Raw genomic sequence first — 21,541 nt, 5'->3', positions numbered from 1 at the left:
GGACTGTATCCTTGAACTAAGCTATCACTTAGCGCAGTAGATTGTGTGAGCCCAACTGACATTTATTCAGTAAACCCTATTTTAAAAAACCATAGCACTGCAACATATGAATCAAGTTGAAATGGGTGGGCCATGCCCTCTGGCTGAGGATTATGCAAATGAAATTCAATACACATGGAAGGCTTCGGATTAGAGAAATCTAGTCTAAACGGTGCATTAGGTACAGAAATCACAAAACTATTAGGACTTTCATGTTATTAAAAAAAATGTATAGGTAGGTTTTAAATATAATCTGTAAAGGATGAAAAGACAGAAGCTTGTGTATGGAAAAGTGGGCATAGCATACATACAGCAACCCAAGCAGATAGTGACTGGATGCTCACGTTGCGCTGTGCTGTGATGTGATTTACTTCGTACCATTTTCCTGCAAAGGGCTGGGGTTCTGGCTCCCTGATGCACTGCTTCTCCCTTTACCAAAGCAGTCTGAAGGTGAAGATGTCCCACAATCAGAGGCTCATCTGTTTGGTATGTCTTTCTCTGGGTCACTCCCAGGGTAAGGAATGCATTCCCTCAAATGAAATGTTTTTTCATTTTTAAAACATACTTCTAATAAACATTTTTTTTTATGAATCCAGCCATTTATGATTTTGAGCTGTGGCTTATGGCTTAGCATGTTGCATGAACCCCGCCAATTCAATAAACCGTGATAACAAACCATGGCTTAATGCTATTGGTGAGCTCAGTCAGAAAGTTAACAGAGCTACCTCAGCCATATCACAGAATATGTGGAGAATGAACAGTTCTACTGAAGGGGCAGATGTACAGTATATGGGAAATTTCCAAATGCTCATACAGCCAGGTACTTGTGTCTTTGTAAAGGAAAGGAACTGAAGAGGCCTCCAGCTCAACAGACATTTCCCAAATTCCAAAATTACCCAGCTTTTATGAAGGAAACGGAGGATAAGGAGGAGGTACAACCAGCAGGAAAGAAGGGCAAGATGACACGGAAGCTTAGCACTTCCCTGACGCACAGGACTGTGGGCTGGTGTGAATAGATTCAACTATATATAATCCATTTGAATAGACATGAAAAAGGAAAAACCCACCTGGTTATCATAAATTTTCTACCTTTCCAATAATTTTGTTCCTGTCTCTTTAATATTAGCTTGCTTGGAAAATAACAGGAGATGATAAAATTTATCCCAATACTATAAACAGTTTTACTATACCATGAAAAGCTTTCTTTCTCCTGATGCTTCTGGAAGGTTGACAATTCTATTCTTTCAGCTTCATTTTAGTCTCTATAGCTTCTTCATTTAGATAGTGAAAAAGCCTGTATGCCAGGAATGGTTTGGTATTAAGAGGCTGCACTGCATGGGTGGGTTTCCAGGGTTGTTTTTCCTAGGTTTTGGGGGGAGGTCTTTCTCTTTTTCTGTGTTAAACCAATTTTGGGGCTTACAATTTTTGCATATTTCTTTCCTCTATGGCAGGAAAACACATCACCAATTTTCAGCAGAAGGATTTCCAAAGAGTCTCAAAAAAGGGGTTATGGGACTACATGTGTGCCAAACCCTTTGCTGTATGCCATGAGATTTATATGACAGTTCCCCATAGTCCCATGCCTTCAGCATTAGAAATCAATAGGGAGAAAGCACATACTTTCACAAGGTGACACACTTGCTTCCTCTCAGGCAATACATGAGGTATGTGTCCCCCATCCCCAGCCAGGGGATAAACATGCTGCTGTGCCTGGGAAGTGTCCATTTGCACATGCAGAACTCTGGCGGTATAGTTCTCAAAAGAAATAACTGGATGCGCATTGATAGAAGTGTGTATCAAAACCCATAATACAGGATGAAATAAGTTTGAATGCAGAGAACAATATGCTGTTTTGATGGCACTGCTTTATTATCAGGCATGGGTTGCCACATGGCAACAATGTGAAGCTTGCCTTTTTCAGAAATGCTGCCTTGGCAATTCGCAGCTTTTATACTGCTAATAGACGGAGAACAATGTCACCAGCTGTCTTTCAAATATGACCCCAGCTGCAACATGCAGTATATAAAACAAATCCTTCCTTATGATTTTCTGGATTGGATTGTATCAAATCAATATCTGCTGCCTCATCAAGTTTAAGGGGGTAACTTCATCCAATAAAATAGGACAGATGTTAATAAAAATATAAAAATTGTTGGGAAATTCAATAAACATATTTAGAAACAAAACATCAGACTCACAAGAGATCCTGAGGCCACGTATTTTGCCTCTTTGCAAGACCCAATGAATCAGCCCTCTCCATAGATATGTTACGATTACCCAGACCACAACACAGAAAAGACAGGCCAGGTAAGCCCATGCTGAGATAATTATAATGCAGTCTGTGTGGGACTATCCTTGCTTTTAATCTGGGAAGTCGTAGTGGACAGGTTACTGAGTGGGGAACCTGCTCATGCACAAGGTACCCCTATACTGTACTGCACTGGCTGCCAGATTCAAAGACCTGGTTTTAACAACTTAGGACCAAGACCCCAATTAGATGCTTTTCCCATTATAGCCCTGCTTGGTTAACTGAAGATCTTGCTACATGTACCAAGGGCTGCTGAATGTCATTTGGTAGCTGGGCTCAGGCAGGCCTTCTTTGTGGTGGTGCCCACACTTTGGAATGCTCTTCCCCAAAATTCAGGAGGCAGCCACCAGACTGGAGTTTTTCAAACTATATTCTACAGAACCCTGGCATTCCAAAAGAACTCAATGCAGCTCTGTAAAAGAGTAAGGGGGGGGAAAGTTCACTTGAATGTAGCCAATTTTCCATCACTAGAGCTCTGCTTTTTGATCAGCAGTTTAATTAATTAATTAATTTTCTATCCTGTTTTTATTATTTTTATAAATAACTCAAGGTGGGGAAGATACCTATTACTCCTTCTTCCTCCTATTTTCCTCACAACAACCCTGTGAGGTGAGTTGGGCTGAGAGAGAGTCACTGGCCCAAGGTTACCCAACTGGCTTTAGTTCCAGGATCTTTTTTAAAACTAACTGGTTTAACTAACTGGAAAAAGATTGAACACCCATGCACTGAAGGATATTTTGGCACCTGTTGAAAACTCTACCAAGGCCTGGTATGAAAGTTAAATGAATGTTTTTAAAATCTTCCCCTTCTTGATTTTTAAAAGAGTATATTTTATTGAATATTGTTCTTACGTTGTTGTTTAATATTGTTCAAAGTATTCATTGATTATGCTTTTACTATAAACTGCCTTGGGATGCTTTGGTGTATGAAGCGATATATAACCCAGCTATTTTTTTTCAATAAACCATGATTTAAAAACCCATGAGCATTACAAATGTGTAACTGTTACAAGGATAAAAGAAAGGTTGGGATTCTCTCTCTCTCTCTCTCTCTCTCATATTAGGTGAAGGGCTTAGGTGCTCTATATTTCTGGTAGAAAGGAAGCAGCTAGGCACGAGGGATTTAGAGCAGGGGTCCCCAAACACTTCAGCTCATCGACCCCTTCATGAAATTTCAGATTGTTCATTAACCTCCAAACATTATATGAAAATAATTTAATAAATATTACTTTAATAGCAACAACAACAACAACATCGACCCCTTGCATAGTCCCATTGACCCTTGGGGGTCAATATTGTATATACCACTTTGGAGAACTCTGAACCCTAAAAGGCTCTGGGACGAAAGGATCTGTTACATTAAGAATTGCTTTTCAAGCCAAAGTGTGTAGCAATGAGGAAAAACTACATTTGGCAGCATCCTACTGACCTTGAACTGCCCAGATGACTGCCAGCTGCAGGATGTTAATCTAGAACAGCACCACTGTTTTCTTCAGAGATCATGTGGAATATTCTTCAAATTATAAAATAAGGCCTTTTAGCACACCCTTCTTGAATAGAAGCTCTCTCTGGCCTTGCCACCTAACACACTGAACAGCGCATTTCTCCCTGCCTACCTGGCTGTCATATTGATCTGCTATCTCTAGCTTTGTTGGCATTCTTTGGTTCCTGAGCTAGCCCTGCCTTTGCACCCCAGAAACTTAATCCCTGCACATAACTGGCATAATGCCATCCATAGGCAACCACACGCCACTTCCAACACTTACAGCCAGACAGAAAGAGCTGGATTACTGGAGAAGCTTTGAGCTGAAAGTTAACAATTCATTCTGTTTTTTTTTTACTCTTTGTGTAAAAGAGCCACAATGGAGTGCAGCAATGGCTTGTTACCCTGAAAAGTGTAAAAGCGCTGAAAGAGGTGCAAATTCACAGTGACAATGTGGACAAGCTAATGATGGAAAGATGACTAAAATGTATGGCAATTTCTTCACATATCCCAACCTTATAGAATACTCTGCCTCTGATGGAGATCTACAAACAATCTAACAATCTTAACATGGAATACAAGGCCAATAAATAATATTAAATTTGAAATGGTGCCTAAAGATAAGAAAAGAAGCATATGGCCCCACCACTTTGGGGAAAAAGCAAACTGGCACATTATATGGAAGGGCTAAAATTCTGTGGTGGATTCTATGCTTTGCTTGCAAAGTTTCAGGTTCAATTCCTTGGGAACTCCAGGAAGGGTTCAACTCCATCTGAGGCTCTGAGGAACCAATGCCAGTGAGTGCAGACAATATTGAATGAGATTTGATTCAGCAGAAGGCTGCTCTGGTATTGCAAACTGCCCATGACATACCCCTTTCTTAGGACAGGATTTCTTGTGATGCCAGAAGAAGAGGAGGAGGGCTCAAAAGTGGGCAGGGAACTATAACTAAAGATTTGGAATTTGGAAGAGTTCCCAACTCACAAAAATTGATAATCAAGGACAGAAGCTACTGCCTTCCAAAAGTTGTAAGAATGCAGGTCAAGGTGGCCTTGAATCATAGAGTGGCCATTGTGCAAACCCCTTCTTTGTGCAAGAATCCAAAATAAACCATTGATGACAGCGTTAGTTTACTATTTTGACATCAGCCAACCTGTCAAGTCTAGATTGGAAAAAACTGCACTATTGTGACCCTGCTGAAAAAAGAAGGGAAGGGCATAAGAAGGGTGAGCAATAACAACCAAAAATGGCGTAACAGGTGAATATAAGGAATGCCAATGGCAGAACAATCCTCTAGTTACTGCATACACAATTTAAAAGATTGCCCAAAGAGCTCCAAACTTTATACTAATTATGCAGATATGCACATACAAAAGGAGAATAATAATATGTGCATACTACAAATACATCTTTTCCAGCACTGTAGCTTGATGAGTTTATAAGCGGGCTGGAACTTGGGATTTTTTTAATTGTATAGGATTGTCTTCTGCAGCCAGCCCTCTCTCATGTTCGGCGGGCTGGCTCAAAAGAGTGTAGTTTATTCCATTATAAAACATCAGCAGATTGCTGTCTCCTCAGGAACATCTGTTTGCCAATCCTTATTCCAAAATTATGCCTAGAGGGAGGAAACAACTTTGCAGCTTCATCCGGCTGCCTCATTAGAGAACCCAGTCTTCTGTCCTAAACAGCAAACTGTTCCCAGATTTCTTGCCTCCAGCTTCCTTCTCTTGACCAGCAATATTCAGTCCAAGTATAACAGGCCAGTGTGCTGCAGGAGGAGGCAATCCAGGGGACAGGGGGTGGGGAAGCATGTTATGTACCCAAGCCTTGGCTCATGGCTGAGTCACCAGCTTTAACTGCCTGCCAGTACCACTCCCCTCTTATTTCAGGGAAATTCATAAATGGACAGAGATGATAGAAGGAATCCCCATCAACTTTCTACCACATCACTGCCGGGAAGTTTACCGTACATGCAAGATGACTAGATTCCTCTAGTCTTCAGAAGACTCTGATAGACAAGACTTCATTGAATTTAATTCTCCACAGTTCTCTCAGTATCGTAACAGGTTTAGGTTATCCTGCGCAGTGCTTCCACTTCTCTTGCTAAAAGTGTCCCTCACTGAAAATAACACAGGGCACCCGGCTAACCCCACCCTTAGAGGTAGACATTTACTTGGGCCAGTCACTCTCAGTTCGGCCTACCTCTGAGGGTTGCTGTTGCAAGGATAAAATGAAGGGAGATTCCTCACGTAAGCCACCTTCAGCTCCTGGAGGAAAAGCAGGTTATAAATCTAACAAATAAATGAAAATAAATAAAACACATCGGTAGAGCACCAGATTGAGAAAGGTTGTAAGCTAGAGTTGCTAGCCCTGACATTTCAAAGTGTATGAGCATTTCCACACAAAGACTGTGACCATTTTGAACCAGCCTCAGACCTGTGCAGTCACACAACATCAGCTGGTTTAGGAACTGAATCAGTTTTTTTCTGGCTATGAAACCTGCTGGTGTCTTCTTGGAAACCCTGCAGTTCTGTGGAGCTTGTGTGCAGCAACCATTGCATTACCCAGGCTCCTGGCACCCAGACTCCAGCTGCCTTAGCAGGTCTTTCAAGGGGAAAGGTGGCTTTTGTTTTTCCAAGACCTATGGAAGTTCAGAGGAAGCATCTTTTTTCCTTATCTTCAACAGTCATGGGCTGAACAACACTAAAGACAATCTTGACTTTTGGACATCACCTTAACCACAATTAGCTCTCACCAGACCTTCCATAATTCTTAGTCTACAGTTTGGGAAAGGCTGCATCAGTGTAATAATGTAACATACCTCAGGGAAGAACAGAATAGAAAATATGCCTTTTATCCCTTTCCCACTTCTAAAACTTGCCCTAGCCATGGCCCTGAAGAACAACCTGCTCCAACTCTTGCTCCTGTCCCCCTACGTACTCTTCTTAGGTATCAGGAGATACTATAACGTAGGCCTCTGCAACTAGAGTTCAGCCTGCTTCTGTGAAGTTTAAAACTGGAGAAAGAATGCCTAACACCATCCTCATTCTTGTCACTTCAGTCAGTCCTTCCAAATTAAAAAAAAGGTCTATGGGGGCTCTTACTCAAACTGAATGCACGCTGAACCTGCCATATGGCTGGCAAACCTGGTAAAATGGCATGAGATGCTCCCCCTCAGACTTTGCTCTTAAATACAAGAAGGTCTGAGACCAAGAGGACAGGAATATTGACAGCAGGACTAGCATCCAAACCCTCATGCAAGCCCTTTTACATAGGGCTACTATGTCACGGCCTTATTTGAATACTTCCACATTTCCAAATAAAGCCTTCTGGAAACTTGACTGAAACATAAAAGAGCAATGGAGATTGTACTTTATTCTGGTTAAACTCTAGATAAAAGTTCACAGATAATGAGGATGCTTATCAAGCACTAAACCTGACAGGCACTGGACAATAATTAACATTAACACAATTTGACGTAGGGGATTGAAATTAATTAATAGAAACTTATTCCTAATATGTCATAATGAACAGAGATGACATGTCCAGAAGAACCACTGGCAAAACCATCCCCAGAAAGATGTTATTCTTCAGTAATGCTAATAATGCAATCTTCGGACCAAATTATAGCTGGAATACAAATCCAGCAACATTTAAAAAGCTACAATAGCTGCTTGATTATTAATTTTCCCCAAAAGCAGAGATAACATGGTGGGCAGCATGTGGAGGGATTAGACCAATTAAGGTTTTAAGGAAGGCTCTAATCACCTATTTTCCTAGACAAAAGATCCATCTTTCCTTCAATGAACTACCTCCATAAATTAGCACATACACACAGTTCCCATGTATATGTATATGTATATGTATATGTATATGTATATGTATATGTATATGTATTTATCATATTTTTATCACCACCCATCTCCCCCACATGGGGGACCCTGGGTGGTTAATTCTGCATGTGCATGCAGAATTTAAACACCATGAGAGACAGAAATTCAGTGCGTAATAAATCACACACAGTTCTTTAATATCAGAGGTTAAAACAAATGGTAAGAACTAATAACAAGAGGTTGCCAGGGGACCTTGGACTTGAAAAGGAACTGTGACTTCCTTGTCAGAGACTGTATCGATAATCTGTCTCCCAATTGTGTCATGATAAGCTATCAGTTTTTCTCCAGAGTGTTCCACATTTGGAAAACAGCATTATGTTAGCATAAATATAGAATGATAGACAAAAAAAAGGCTTGCTGTGATCTTAGTCACAAATTAAATAAATGACTAAATGTGGTCAGCAAATTTCAGTAAAGCATATTAGCCATCTGCACACTAGACATAATCCAAAACCCATTATCACAACTGCTTATGTATTTTCAGCAAAGGTGTAAGGCACCTGGGATTTGCTGCATTACTAACCCAAATATGAATAACACAATTCCTTATATGGGCAAAAAAAGCTGTCTCTGGTGTGTGTCCTTCCAAATGCTTTCAATTTCAACACCTTCCCTACCAGCTGTCTTCCAAACAGTTGGCAACTGAACTCCAATGCATCAGGAGGGCATTGAAGTGGGGAACTTCCATCACCCTGACCATCAATTAGATTGGCTGGGGCTAAAGGGAGTTGTAGTCCAAACATCTGGAATTCATGCTGGGGAAGGACAGTTTAACCTATCAATACACCAAAGATATGCTCAGTATTCTGGATTTGATAATGGCTAGATGTGTGGATGTATGGAACAGGATATACAGAGCATCTTACAACACCACATAAAGTCTTTTAGCCCTGATATTAATTCCCATATCAAAGCAGCTTGAGGTTTAGAAACTTTTTCTTCACTAAGTGGAAAATGCATTTCTCTCATCATTTTGTCTCAAGTCAACTTTTCAAATCCAGTTTATAGCACTTGCTAACAAACTGCAAAGAAGGAATAATAATTATACTCACCATCTGGCTGAGCCCACCCCACTGACCCCATTAGGAGGCACTGGTTTGAGGGCAGAAAAGAGAGGTGCCTGGTCCACAGCAAGGAAACCCAAGTCGGAACCAACCTCCACTTGGGGAAACAAAAGAGTTTTCCCTCAGTAATCATAATAAGCATCCCAAACTTCAGGGGCAGTTCTTATTTAGAAACACAATTGCAAGAATGCCTCCCAGCAGGCCTGTGCCTTAAAATTAATACCAGCGAGTATGGTAAAGAACAGAATTGCTGAAGTGCCAAAGCCAAAGGTTTCACTGGTTATGAACAGTGAAGCAACAGTTAATGTGTTTATTCTTCCTGGATACTTAGATCTGCACAACTGGATCTAGTTTCTCATAAGCCAAGGACACAAACTTAAAAACAGAGTTACTAGAAGCAGATAAGCCAGGTAAGCACATAAATAAGAAATGTTCTGATGGATTAACACAGAGGTCAATAGAGAGATGTACTGCCTCCGATACAGGAGGTAATATAAAGCCATCAGGACTAGTGAATATCCTTAGCAGCTGGAAGAAAGGAAAAAAAATACAAGAAGGAACTGTGTATCAGTTCTGTGTCATTTCAACTCATTTGCAGAGACTGTACCCAAAAGGCATAACCTGAGCGTATGCTATGAAAGCCAGTAAACGTACATTATTGAGGCATCTGCCTCTTTTGGCCACCTCACTGTGTCTTTCTAATACTCTTAAGCAGAATGTTCCAAAGACCCAAGATTTGGTCTCACTTTTCCATATCCATTTCTGAGCATGCAACAGAGTATTTGCCTACTCAGTGACCCTACTGTGTGAGAAAGACTTACTTCTGGAAAGTGTGCATAGCATTATAACCTGAGTTTGAAGAATTAGTTCACTTTGTAGCATCTAGCAAAAAAGTATCTCAATTTAACCACCTATAGAAAGCAACTTCCAAGCAGGACAGTTAGAGAAAGAACCGATGGCATGTTAGAAACCACCAACGTGATGTAAAATAGGTGTTTATAAATACTGTTTTTACAATATACAGAAAGTAGCTTCACATATTGTTACATTTCTTAATAAATGAAAAAAATTAAGTGGTGGTGGTGGTGGAAAGAGAGAACTGGGCACCAGAAGGGAAGAGACATGAACATGGGCATTTTAAACTGGTTCATTTGGAGAAAAACAGCCAAGTAACTTGCTTCCTACTAAGTGTGCTTAGAGGCTGCAGTGTTGGGGAAATAAGCAAGTCATTCAGTTCTATCAACTGTGACTTGCTAATTATATCAGACTTCTTTTTTGGTGGGGGGAGATAAGGGGAATAAAATAAACCTTCTAATATGTGAAGACAAACTTTATCTTTGTGCTTCTAAGGACTTCGATAGTTGAGATCTGAAAGCCGTGATGGAGAATCACAGAATACAAGACTCTGGTGGGTATGGCCTGGCCCCAGAAGTTTGGATTACAATTTACATAGATCAGAAAATACCATCATGCAGTAAAAAAGAGAAATTCCAACTCAGGCTGTCAGGCTCTTCCATACGGTTGTCTGAATAGCAGCAGTAAAGTGTTATCATCCAGTGCAGGAGCCAGCAGAAAACAATGCTAGCTCAAACCAGTGCTCACTGTACCTCAAGCCCATATTCTGCCCTGACCATAAAGAAGAACTGGGTTTCTGGCTGGGTGGGGTGGTGTGTGGTGTGGTATACTTCCTTTGGTGCCAAGTCACTGGCAACAGAAAACTTAGGAGTCAGTTCTGTGATCCCATGAAGGGACCTCTTGGTGGGGCTGGAGGACTGGCACTACCGATCCATTCTCTGCCTGCTCTCTCCCCACGGCAAGAAAGTGGGTGGGGTGGAGGAGAGAAAAAGAGGGGCAGGTCTTCTGCGGTCTGTTCTCCAACCCTCATTCCACAGGACTGGGCACCTGGCAGCAAAGGAGCCGTTATCACTAACTTCTCCTGTTTTCCTGCTACCCAGAAAAGGGAGTAGGGCTTCTTCTCTGATCTCACAAAGTGGCTGATCCAGAGGGTTATCAAGGTGATTGTGGAAAACCTACATCCCCTCTTCTCCCCACAGAGTAGAAAGAAAATGGTTCTTCCACTGAAACTCAGTGGGCAAAGTGGGTCTTTTTAGGTGTACGTGCAAAGCTGCTGTTCTTCTGCTAGCACCCCTGTGGTGAAGTTGTGAGGACCCTGGTAGTAGGCAGCTTTACCATAGCTTTGCAGTACAGTTGCTCCCCACCCCCAGGCTCAGATGCTGCTGCAATTAAGCTCCAGGGGAGTGTTTTATACCTGTGTCCAGCAGCTGTGGTAAAGCTCTTGTAATGCTGTATGGGAATGGGAGTGGGGAAAGTCTCTCTTCGGCCACCAGTTCATGGGGGAAAGGACTCTTCTTGATGCTGGGCCATATACAGGTTATCAAGAAAAGTGGGAGATATGGGGTTTGGACCTTAATTCCCCTGCAGCCCAAAAGGAATGCCTAACAAAAGCAGTACCCAGGAACCAGATGGGTACATGATGTTTGCAACAGACTCAGATGGCAAATAATAGCAGGAAAAGCCCCCACCTCTAACTTTTCCTCTGAATGATGCACGTCAGATGGACTAGACAGCATGGTTTGTGCCAGGGTTAACACTGGGTAAAAAATTACTTCAGGCTGCCTTCTCCATGAGAGAGTTGACTATAAGGCTGTCCATTCATATCCAGAGTATCTGTTTGCTGAAGCATTTCTGGGCCATGCTTAGCAGGTCATGCAGAAGGCTGTAACGTATTCTCTCATTCTGATTTATCTTGCTGGGTTGTGATTAACAGTAAGTGGAATAAATAAGTGAAGTAAGGGTTATAATATAAGAATAAATATAGCCAATGTCATGCAGTGCTTAAGCTGTTGAACAGAAAGCAAGGAGGCCCACGCAGAAGTTCCCCTGGGCAGCCACAGAGCTTTTATGTACACGACCTTCAGCTCCCAAAGAAAAGCTAGAATATAAACATATATAATAATAAATATTAATGTGTTCTACATATTAAACACAGACACAATGAATCATAATGACACTGATAAATGACATTTAAGAATTAAACTGAATGAAGTAAAAAGAATAATATCCCACATAAGTTAACAATTATATATTAGGAGACAACTGGTTTAGAGATTGGCTCCAGAAGAGAACTCTTTACATTCTGGCTTATGTTATCTCTTTTTGTCCCAGGAGGTATTTTGCCAGCCTCAGAATTATGGCTTATATTTACTTTAAAAATGCTAAAAACGAATACATAGTTTTCCATACAGCAATAGTGCTTATAACCATCTGCAAAAAAGGGGGATAAAAGGAACAAAACTGAAAATATAGAATAAGCCTGGTCCCTCAAAAAACAGAAACCATCTAATTTGTCCTCAGAAAGAGAAGACAGGATCATATATTGCTGTAGTAAGATGTCTGGAGTAAATGAATGGATGTACTGTATGCAAAAATACACGGTGTGTTAAAAGTTCAGGGATGAAGGAAGCCAGCGGTAACATAATACAGTAGCCAAGACGAAAGATACTATGTAGCATTTGTCCAAGACAATCAAGTAGCATTGCAGGAAGCTGTAGTGTCTATTTAACAGAGCACTAAGAGACGGATTACGTGATAAAATTGGGATACCATCTCTGATATTTTCAGATACACATCATATAAAAGTGACATGCCTGTACACCGTCTTGACAAGGGAGCTGCTAAAAATGTGTGGAGTGTATAAGAACTTGAATAAGTTACATAACTTCCAGTGCTGAAAGTTACTGTTTATTTTGAGATCAATCAGCAAAACGACTATTACCAGGGCATATGAAATAACGGTGCAGCTGTTCCCAGCACTGATGTGAACCATCCCTCTAGAATGAACATCTGGTCTTCATGTTGCACCATAGGCAGAAATGCCTTCAAGCTCTTTTAAAACCACTTGAGCAAAGAAAGGCTGATCGCCAGCTAAAGCTACAAGCAAACACTGAGAGATGTTGTCATGACCTTGTTGCAAGGCACAAAGAGCCTCACAACGTAGATCATGATCATCAAGGAATAGAGGAAGAAGATAATTAAACCAGGGATTAAAACAAGCACCCAAAGCACCCACACCCATGGACCCATATACAGCTGAAAAGAAGGACATCGGATGAGCAGAGATAAGCCGCACCTGGTGCCCTGGAGGACACACCAGAATCGAGAGGACAAGAGGAGACACCGGGAAAACGCCCATGCAGCCATCAAGGATCCCATCAAGAGGGATTGGGACAATAGAGGGTGGAGGAGCCCGGGGCCCTACAAGAGGGTATAAAATGGGCACCTCCACACCACACACACCCCCGTTCCCGTTTTTCGTTCTGTCAGCCACCATTCCAATAAACCAGAAATCCTTAATACCCATTAAGTGAGTCTGTGTCTTATTGCAAAGCGAGACTGACCCTGACAGATGTCCTTTAAAGGGGTGCAAGTGACACCGTTCACATTCATAAGCCTTCAGCAGATAGAAAATTGTTCTAGAAAATATGCATAGTAAGACTTTGTGGAGATATCTATTCCTATTTACAACCCCAAAGAGGCTCCTGTCTATGAAGCGTAAGTTGAAGAAAATGTAATTCCCTTTTCTGTCATCCTACAGTATACAGTATGCTACTGTTAGCCCTATGAAGGATGAATTCAGAAACGCTGAATAAGCAACAACCCAGGTCTAGAAACTCTCACAAATTCTCCCCTAATTTGCAGATGAACTGATATCTATAAAGGAATAGCTACAAAAAAGCATTAGAGGAAGTGAAAAACTTAAGCCAGTTAGGATCAGTTCACTGCCTAACAAATTTCTTCATGGGAATTGCAAGTCATACAAATGCAAAAGCCCAATGCTTAGCATCCACCAAGCCCCACTGGTGGGGCCTTCCGCACCAGCTGGCATTTTGGCCTCCTTGTACTAACGTTGCTGCTCCCACCCACCCCCCTTCCCTAATATGCACACTTCCAAGCAAGCAGGCTTACCCAGCTGAATATTCACCATTATAAAGTTGCTGCCGCAGGGTAACATTTATCATACCATGGGAAGGAATTGGCTTAACTCAAGGTGATAAAAGCCCATAAAAGTGCCACCCCCAGGTACATTCATAAGGGAGTTTGAGTATCAAAAGTGAAAGAAAAATTAGTTGCTCCAGAATTGGCAGCACCACAAGGCCCAAATGATGGTAAGAAACAGAAATGAGGACCAGGAAGCCATCAGCCCAAGAGAGCCCTTGTAAAGCATGTGGATCATGACAATGCCTAAGTGTGCCCAGTCCAGGAATTTGACAATATGCAATGCAGTTTCAGTGAAGATGGGGATCTAAGGCCATTTCCCATTTGCACCTAATAACAGCATAAATATGCCATGGCAACATCTTTTTTATGCTTTGCCTGTGTAATATTGCCTTCATCTCATCCCCCAGCCCACAGATGAAACAAGCTTAAGTCATCTTCAGTTGTAAAATCTATTAGATTCCACCTCCTATTATTTTGGAGGGAGTCAGGACAGGAATAAGCAATAAGGGTAGTGAATTGTATGCTGGCATTGTTTACCACTGACTCAATGGTGAGTGGGTGGCACTTTAACTTGGTAATGGAGAAAGGCCTTAAGTAATTCTCACGGTATCACCAAGACACAACATAATATTTGTACTAAGGTTATAATTCGTAGAACTTTCTGGACATTCACTGGGGTTGGACTGTGAACCTAGAAAATATGAACTGAAATCTAAATTTCAACATCACTTTCACAGATATTTGTTCAAAGGCCCTGAGGTACGAAGAAAGAAAAATCACATGGTTCAAGAGACTTCAAACACATCCCTGATTTAGGAAGGTTCTGAATGAATCTATGTTAATCGGGTACTATTATCTCAAGGGAAAAAGTATTTCTGAAAAGTTTAGCTTGCTCCAGTCTAGTTTTGAGATACTTATTGAACTAAAAACAAAAAAATGCATAAAGTATCAAACCAAAATCAAACAAGGAAATATTCCTAATGGCAATAATTCTTTGCAGCATTTCCCCCTTTTCATTACAGGTTATTTTTTTTATAGGAAACTAGGTATCTTAAAGAAATTTCACACACATGTATTATACTCTTTTACCTTATTCATATGCAGGAGTTATCTTTAACTAAGGCGTGTGATAGTGATTCTATTAGTTACATCAGGTAAAATTAGCATTTCTTTAGTCAATAACCAATTCCTTTCTGCTCTAATATTTTATTATTGCTTAACATGTAGGCTGGATTCACACAGTACACTAAACCAAATTTGGTTTATTTGTTTGCATTTTACTGTGTTATGTGGATCAAGCCAATATATTTTTGTTAACCAGGGTTTATGGTTTAAGTATCATGTGAAACCAGGCAGTTGTGATTTGTTCACTAAATCATGATTAAGCAAATCATGGATTAATGCATTTTCAAACTTAAATTTACAGTTTCATAGCAGGAATACCGGATTTTACTTCCAAGTTCAATCCTCAGAAAATGCAGACAACTATGACACAACTTTTGAATCTTGCTCACAATTTACAGTGCTGGGCAAGCATCAACAATTATGATGCTGGAATTAACCTTTCAAAGTGCAGGATGAATGTCAGCTGTAGGTTGCGTCTTGGGTAAAGGCAGTGTTTCTCAGCCTTGGCAAGTTGAAGACGTGTGGACTTCAACTCCCAGAATTCCCCGGCAGAAGTCTACACCTCTTCAAGTGGCCAAGGTTGAGAAACACTGAATTAAGGAATGAGCTATACTGACTAACCCCGTCAACGCCAAGGAAAAGGAAAGTGGAGAGATACAGTCACCTCTCTCGAGCTGCCTCTTGAGTCTACATTCTTAGAGTAACTCCTGTATCGGCTGGAGTCACGTAAGAGAAGCGGTAAAGCAAAATCTCCGGTCGATGGAACCAAAACCGAGTGACAGAAAGTCGTATTCCCACCCTTCCTGGGAGAGGGCTGGTTACCAGGTTGGGCACCGGCACCAGCGAACTGTGGGAAAATACGATGTCCGGAGAATGAGCGTGTGTTCGTGAGCGACGAATCGACAGAAAGCGGATCCAACGTGTCCTTCTGAAGCCTGCAGGACGCGATGGGGAGGGGGGGAGGGGACGAGGGGAGATGGCGGGGTCTCCCACCTCAGAGGAGGCACTGAGGTGACCGAGGCAGCGCCGCGCCGCTCAATGGGACCAGGAGAAGCCGTGAAGTGAGAGTTGGGGCCCCATCGAAGGAGTTTCCACGCGAGAACCTTTTTGGACGCGAGCGAAGTTGAACCGCCAGAGAAACCTGAGGGCGGACGCGGAAAGGGGCATCCCCGTCGTATCCTTCCCCCTCCGCCGTGCCCTGCAGCCCCTACCTGTTGCGCGGTCCCTTCGGCCGCTCCAGCCCGCAGATCTCCCTCTCGCTTGGCCCCCGGGAGCAGCCGCGGCCCGGAGCTCAGCCTCGCCCACCCCGAGTCGCCGCCCTCTCCAGCCTGCTGCGTTCTCAGCGCCCCCTTTCCGCCACCGAGCGTACTCAGGGCTGGAGTTGGCCAGGCGGCACCAAAGTCTAATTCCGACGTGTTGCGGCGGGTAAAGCTGCTACCCTCCGGGCTCGTGCCAGAGGCGAGGGAATGGAACTGCTCACGGGCATCAAAGCGCTGAAAACTAACTCCGAGTCTCCGGACTCTCCTGTAGCCCCGGATGCATCGCAGATGGCCTCCTTTTAGCACCAGCCTTTACTATCACCTTTGATACTTCCACCACCTTTCTCAAAATAACTTGCCACAAAAAAAGCATAATTCTCAGAGAGTCGAGATATGTAACTCTGGCCGGAATCATCTGGTAAAGTGTTCCCAAGAGGGCCTTTAATTTGGACTATTTTCTTTGACCTGCAGACTCCCCTCACACACACACCCCACCATCACAAACTCAACTTGCTTTTGAAAGCCCTCTCAGTATGGGAAAGAATTGGCACAGAGAGCTGCTGTTTGAAAAACACCAAACCCTGTAGCATGAAGAATTGGCCAAGACATACTTCAGTTTTTTAGAGACCAAAATCAAAGCAACCTTATTATAGCTTAGTGGGATGTATGAAATCACCCTGTGTAAAAATAGGCAGCATGGAGATGGAACAGTAAAGGTATTGAGCCATTATTTCAGGCTTAAATAGCTGCCACATGTAAATGTTTCATATTATTTATTCAGAAAAAAATCCCACTTTTCTAAGCAAAAACCAGTTCAGGCCTCAATAATGGCAGGATATTGTAAACCCTATAAAGTTCCCAAACAGAAAAGCTTTTACAGTTCTTGCTCAGGCAATGGGGTTGGGGTGGGGGGAAGAGGGGGAAAATGTGGCTGATCTTGGAGTCAGTTTACATGCTTACATGGGCAGATAGAGTGAAGGAGAGCCCTCAGACCAGCCTTATCCATAAAATGAGGTAGGGATAAGGACTCTTCCAAAGATTTCTGGGAAGCAGCAGCAAATAGTTACAAATTTTCCATTTGGAGGTTCCAGATTTCCTCCTTTTTTAGTTCTGGATGGGGCAGCATTCCCCCTGAAAGTGTGCAGTTTGGAGGTTCTAGACTCATGGCTCCTGCCAGGGCTTTTTCTCAGCTTTGGCAGGGGCACCATTTACAACCATTTCTGGCTCAGGAGGTTCTGGCATCAGCAACTCTTGCCCTTGCCATTTCACATTTGGATTATTGCAATTCACTCTACATAGAGTTGCCCTTGAAGGCAATTTGGAAGCTAGAATTAGTCAGAATGCATCTGCCAACCTGCTGATTGGACAACACTGGTACAGCTCAATAAAACCAACCTTATGGGAACTGCACTGGTTATAAGTAGGCTTCTGGGTCCAATTCAAGATACTGTACTGGTTATCACCTATTAAAGCCCACTGTGGTTCAGGTCCTTGTTGAAGCCATTAGTGGACAGCTAGGACCACTGAATGGAGCAGAGCTTAACACAGCGAAAGATGTGCACAGAAAAAAATTATTATCTTAAATAGTATTAATGAGCACATTAGAGAAATATAGGTTATTGATCTTACACACTTAGCCCACCAGTCCTAACAGTCAGAAATCACGCTGAGACGAGTAGGTCTCTAGTGGTTATTACTGCTACATAAAACAGAATCCTAACAAACTGAAGAAGCGTGGGAAAAACCCAGACAGATAAACCCCAAAAGTTAAGGTGGGTCTGATCTGTGTCTCTTTGAATGGCTGCTTAATTCCTCAGTACTACGCATGCGTTTTCCCCCCTGGATAGAGGCCCCCTCCTGCTCGCCATCAGTACTCATGACACCACCCAAGCATAAAGAATTACACACTTAGACAAAGTGGGTTCAAAAGTAAGTAAAAGAGTCTTACTGATTTATTTGGTCCAGTTACATCCATTCCAGAAGTAAATGATTCTTCTTTCTTCTTTCTTCCCTAAACTGAATTGACTCTTAGCCCTCATTGCTGCTAAGAGCTGCATGCAGAACGGGGGGAAACTCCTGAATTCTAGGCCCACTGCATGGCCCAAAAGAGATGGAAGGAGCTGCAGCCGCATGCTCCCTTCCCAGAAGGAGGAAGTGAGAAATGTGGGAGGGGCAACAAACAGCTTCCTCCAGAAGCACATAGAGAATTTGCATCCTAGAGCAAACTCACCCACATGCTAATGAGGCATGCTGATTTCCTGGGACTTCCAGCACTTGTAACCTTTGGAACTGTTTGATTCAGGCAGAGTCTGTCTACTTTGCACAAGGGAAGAACAGGGGCTGAAAGTCCCTCTTCTGTGACAAGGGAGAAAGAGACAAGGGAACAGGCCTTCTCAGTAGCAGCCCCTTGGCTATGGAACAGCTTGTGAATATGGCCCCTTTCCTATTTTCTTTCAGAAACCAGCCAAAGCATTTTTTTTTCCAACTAGCATTAAGGGCAGAGAATGCAACTTAGCTGGAAATAACCAACCCAAAGAGGAAGTATCATGTAGATAATTTTATTTTGTTGGTTTTAAGGTTGATAAGAGTCCTAGGAGAAGGCAGTATATGAATTACTATAAAATGAAAATAAATTCCAGCACTTAGTGTCAAAACTGTTCTCATCCCATTGAGATACACAAATCCATTTGCTGGTGAAAATCAGAAGAGAATTCAAGTAGATAATCTTTATGTTACAAGCTAGATATAATCTATGGTAGTCTTTCACCAGGACTAGTGAGAATCTGTTTTCCTCCACCACTATGTAGTTCTCCCAAAGTTGTCTTTTAACTTTTGTTACTTAAAATAATCACCCAAAATGCTCTTCCTTTCTAAGCTGTTTGCTGCTGAATTTCAGTGACAATTTCTGGAGACTCATGGCTGGAAGAAAAAAAAAGGATTGAGGACAGTAAGCAGGTCACAGATTGCCCACTGTGCTACAAAATGTAATTCTGAGGATCTCCCTTTCCCATTGCTCTGAATCTAAGTTTAAATAGTTTTCTTCTGCTGCTGTGCATTGAGAATGCTAGGAAAGATTGTAAAGGCTATCCACTTTCTTTCACTAATTATTTATGAAGTATTACTCCCAGCTAAGCAAAGGTCTTCTACTGTACTGTAATGTCCCATTACATTATTTGTATGTTTAGATTAACACTATGCATCCCTTTTAGTAATGTAACAATAGGAGTTTTGTCAGAAAGCATGTGCTGCAGAGAGAGATACAATTTGCTGTGGGAACAAATTGTGTTGTTTCTTTTATTAGGGATAGATCCAATACATAAGATTATGTACAGTGTGTACTTTTCATAAATGTTTTTGTATCTTGTTCTTATTTGTGTGAAACTATTACAAATGTGTAAAAAAAACAGTAAGGAGAATAATTCTTTGCATCAGTCTTCTCTGTTTCCACTGACCAATTTCCAAAGCAAATTGGCCTGCAAATTCTTTATAATATGGCAATAAAATGCAATAATCTTGGGAACAAGAACATAGTTTTTGTTGATAGACAGAATTGGCCCAATTGGCAGAAAGTTTTTAGAAGTCATTTCAAATTAAGCTAAATTCCAAAATAGTTGGGAGAAATGCCAGAGAACCAGAAGGTAAGTTTTATAAGTCTGGCCTATATTTCATGTATTCATAACCTTAACTTTAATGCTACTTGTCTTAAATACAGTGTTTCCAAAGCAGTGTTCATCTGGAGTGAATTAACATAAACAGCTACACTGGCCATGCGGAAAATAAGATTTTCATTAAGACAAATTTATTAGCAAATTCAACGTTCACAAAACAATTTGCAAGCTTTGATAATTGTTTTGCAAAACTTGGACTGACTTTATGAAAGCCAATTCCATATGGAATATGGATGTTTATCTTCTCAGGGATATTTAACTTGGAAATTCTGAACTGTCAAAAATGCGAATCAAATTGTATATGGTTTATGGGCTCAGATATCAAACAAAAATATATGCTAAACCGTGTGATCCAGTCAAAGCTAGTCCAAGACATTTTGCTGCCTGAGGTGTAGGAGAGTATGTATATAATGCAAGCTCCTCCTTGCATTCCATATACAAAATTAAACTGCAATCATAGCTGATTTTTTTCTCCAACAGTGGTACTGTGAGACTATCTCTGCATGTGTACCTGGCCCACTTGGACCTGGGTATAGTACCAACATGCCCTGGCAACATCTTTTTTCTTCTGTTTTACTATGATGTTGTGTTTATCTTGTCTCCTCTCTATGAGTGAGATAGGCATAAGTTCTTTCCCTTACACCAACAGCTTTCAACGGCAGCCCAACGTGTGTAAAATCTGTTATACTTCAACCTTTACACTGCAAGTGAAGTCAAGTAATCAACAGCAGATGGAAAGTGCTTATTTGTCATTCCAGGTGGATGTGGGTAAACCCTCTTCCTTCTGGTCCCCAGCCGTCATTTTGCAGTCATCTTTGTCATATAGCTGTATATGGCATCATTGTGCTGCTGGTTGATCAGAACTGCACAATAGTTCTAGACTACTTAATTAGCAGTAAGTGCTTTAACCCTACAGTATGACCCTTACTGGATTAGTGCAAGGCTGGAGTAGCAAAACAGTGGAATTGTGTACCAGTGAAATAGAATAGTAAGCTCAACTAGTGTAATGTTGAAATGATGGATCTCCTCCACCATTGCATTCTAAACAGAACCCAGAGAAATGTGGAAGTCTGCAAGGAAAGAAAATGAAGGGAAGAGAAATTCAGAGTAAAGGTGTTGCTTGTGACTCAACTCCCTTCATAACTCTGATCTGTTTTGGTTTTTACTTTATTGAACTTGGGTTATGACAAAATGGACCATGGGAAGAGGAGCATAGGAAAACAAGCCTAGAAATTATAGACAGAATCCTGCCACAGTGCTCTGATGGGCAGATGGTTTTCCTTCCAACTGGTGGCACACTGAAAGGAAGAATGCAAAGCCAGAAGTATGCATTGCAGACACATAATCAGGGTAGCACCATCTGGCAGTAACTTGAAATGGTCACTATAGAGTCAGGAGAGGGGACAATTTTTGCTGATTCAAAGATAGGTGAATAGCATTAACTCAGCAGGCCCAATGATGTATAGAAAGGCTGGGATCTGGGCCCTCACTTCTGAATAAACTCATATTGGGCTGGCTTGAGCAGGCACATAAGGTTAGTATCTATAATTCAGAATACTAGAGTTGTGCCACAAATATTTAACAGTTATTGTTTTGTATGTGATTTTTTTTTCAATGAAATGCACTGGAAATTTTTTCAATATTCATGTGCACAACTGATTAAAAACATCTAATTATAACTTTT

General features: G+C 41.6%; 1 protein-coding gene across 3 annotated transcripts in view; it reads right to left on the bottom strand.

The window, feature by feature from the left end:
• DNMBP (dynamin binding protein) overlaps window positions 1–16,231 on the bottom strand; it is a 62,940-nt gene extending 46,709 nt beyond the window's left edge. For all 3 annotated transcript variants that reach the window (XM_063306973.1, XM_063306974.1, XM_063306976.1), the window contains exon 1: window positions 16,142–16,231. The gene's annotated coding sequence lies outside the window, so the exon portion shown is untranslated. The remainder of the gene's footprint in view (window positions 1–16,141) is intronic.
• Window positions 16,232–21,541: the final 5,310 nt, after the last annotated feature.

The sequence above is a fragment of the Candoia aspera genome, chromosome 6 (assembly GCF_035149785.1).
Source record: "Candoia aspera isolate rCanAsp1 chromosome 6, rCanAsp1.hap2, whole genome shotgun sequence".
Taxonomy (NCBI): domain Eukaryota; kingdom Metazoa; phylum Chordata; class Lepidosauria; order Squamata; family Boidae; genus Candoia; species Candoia aspera.
Note: the sequence above shows the minus strand (reverse complement) of the source record. Positions and strands in the feature narration are given on the sequence as shown.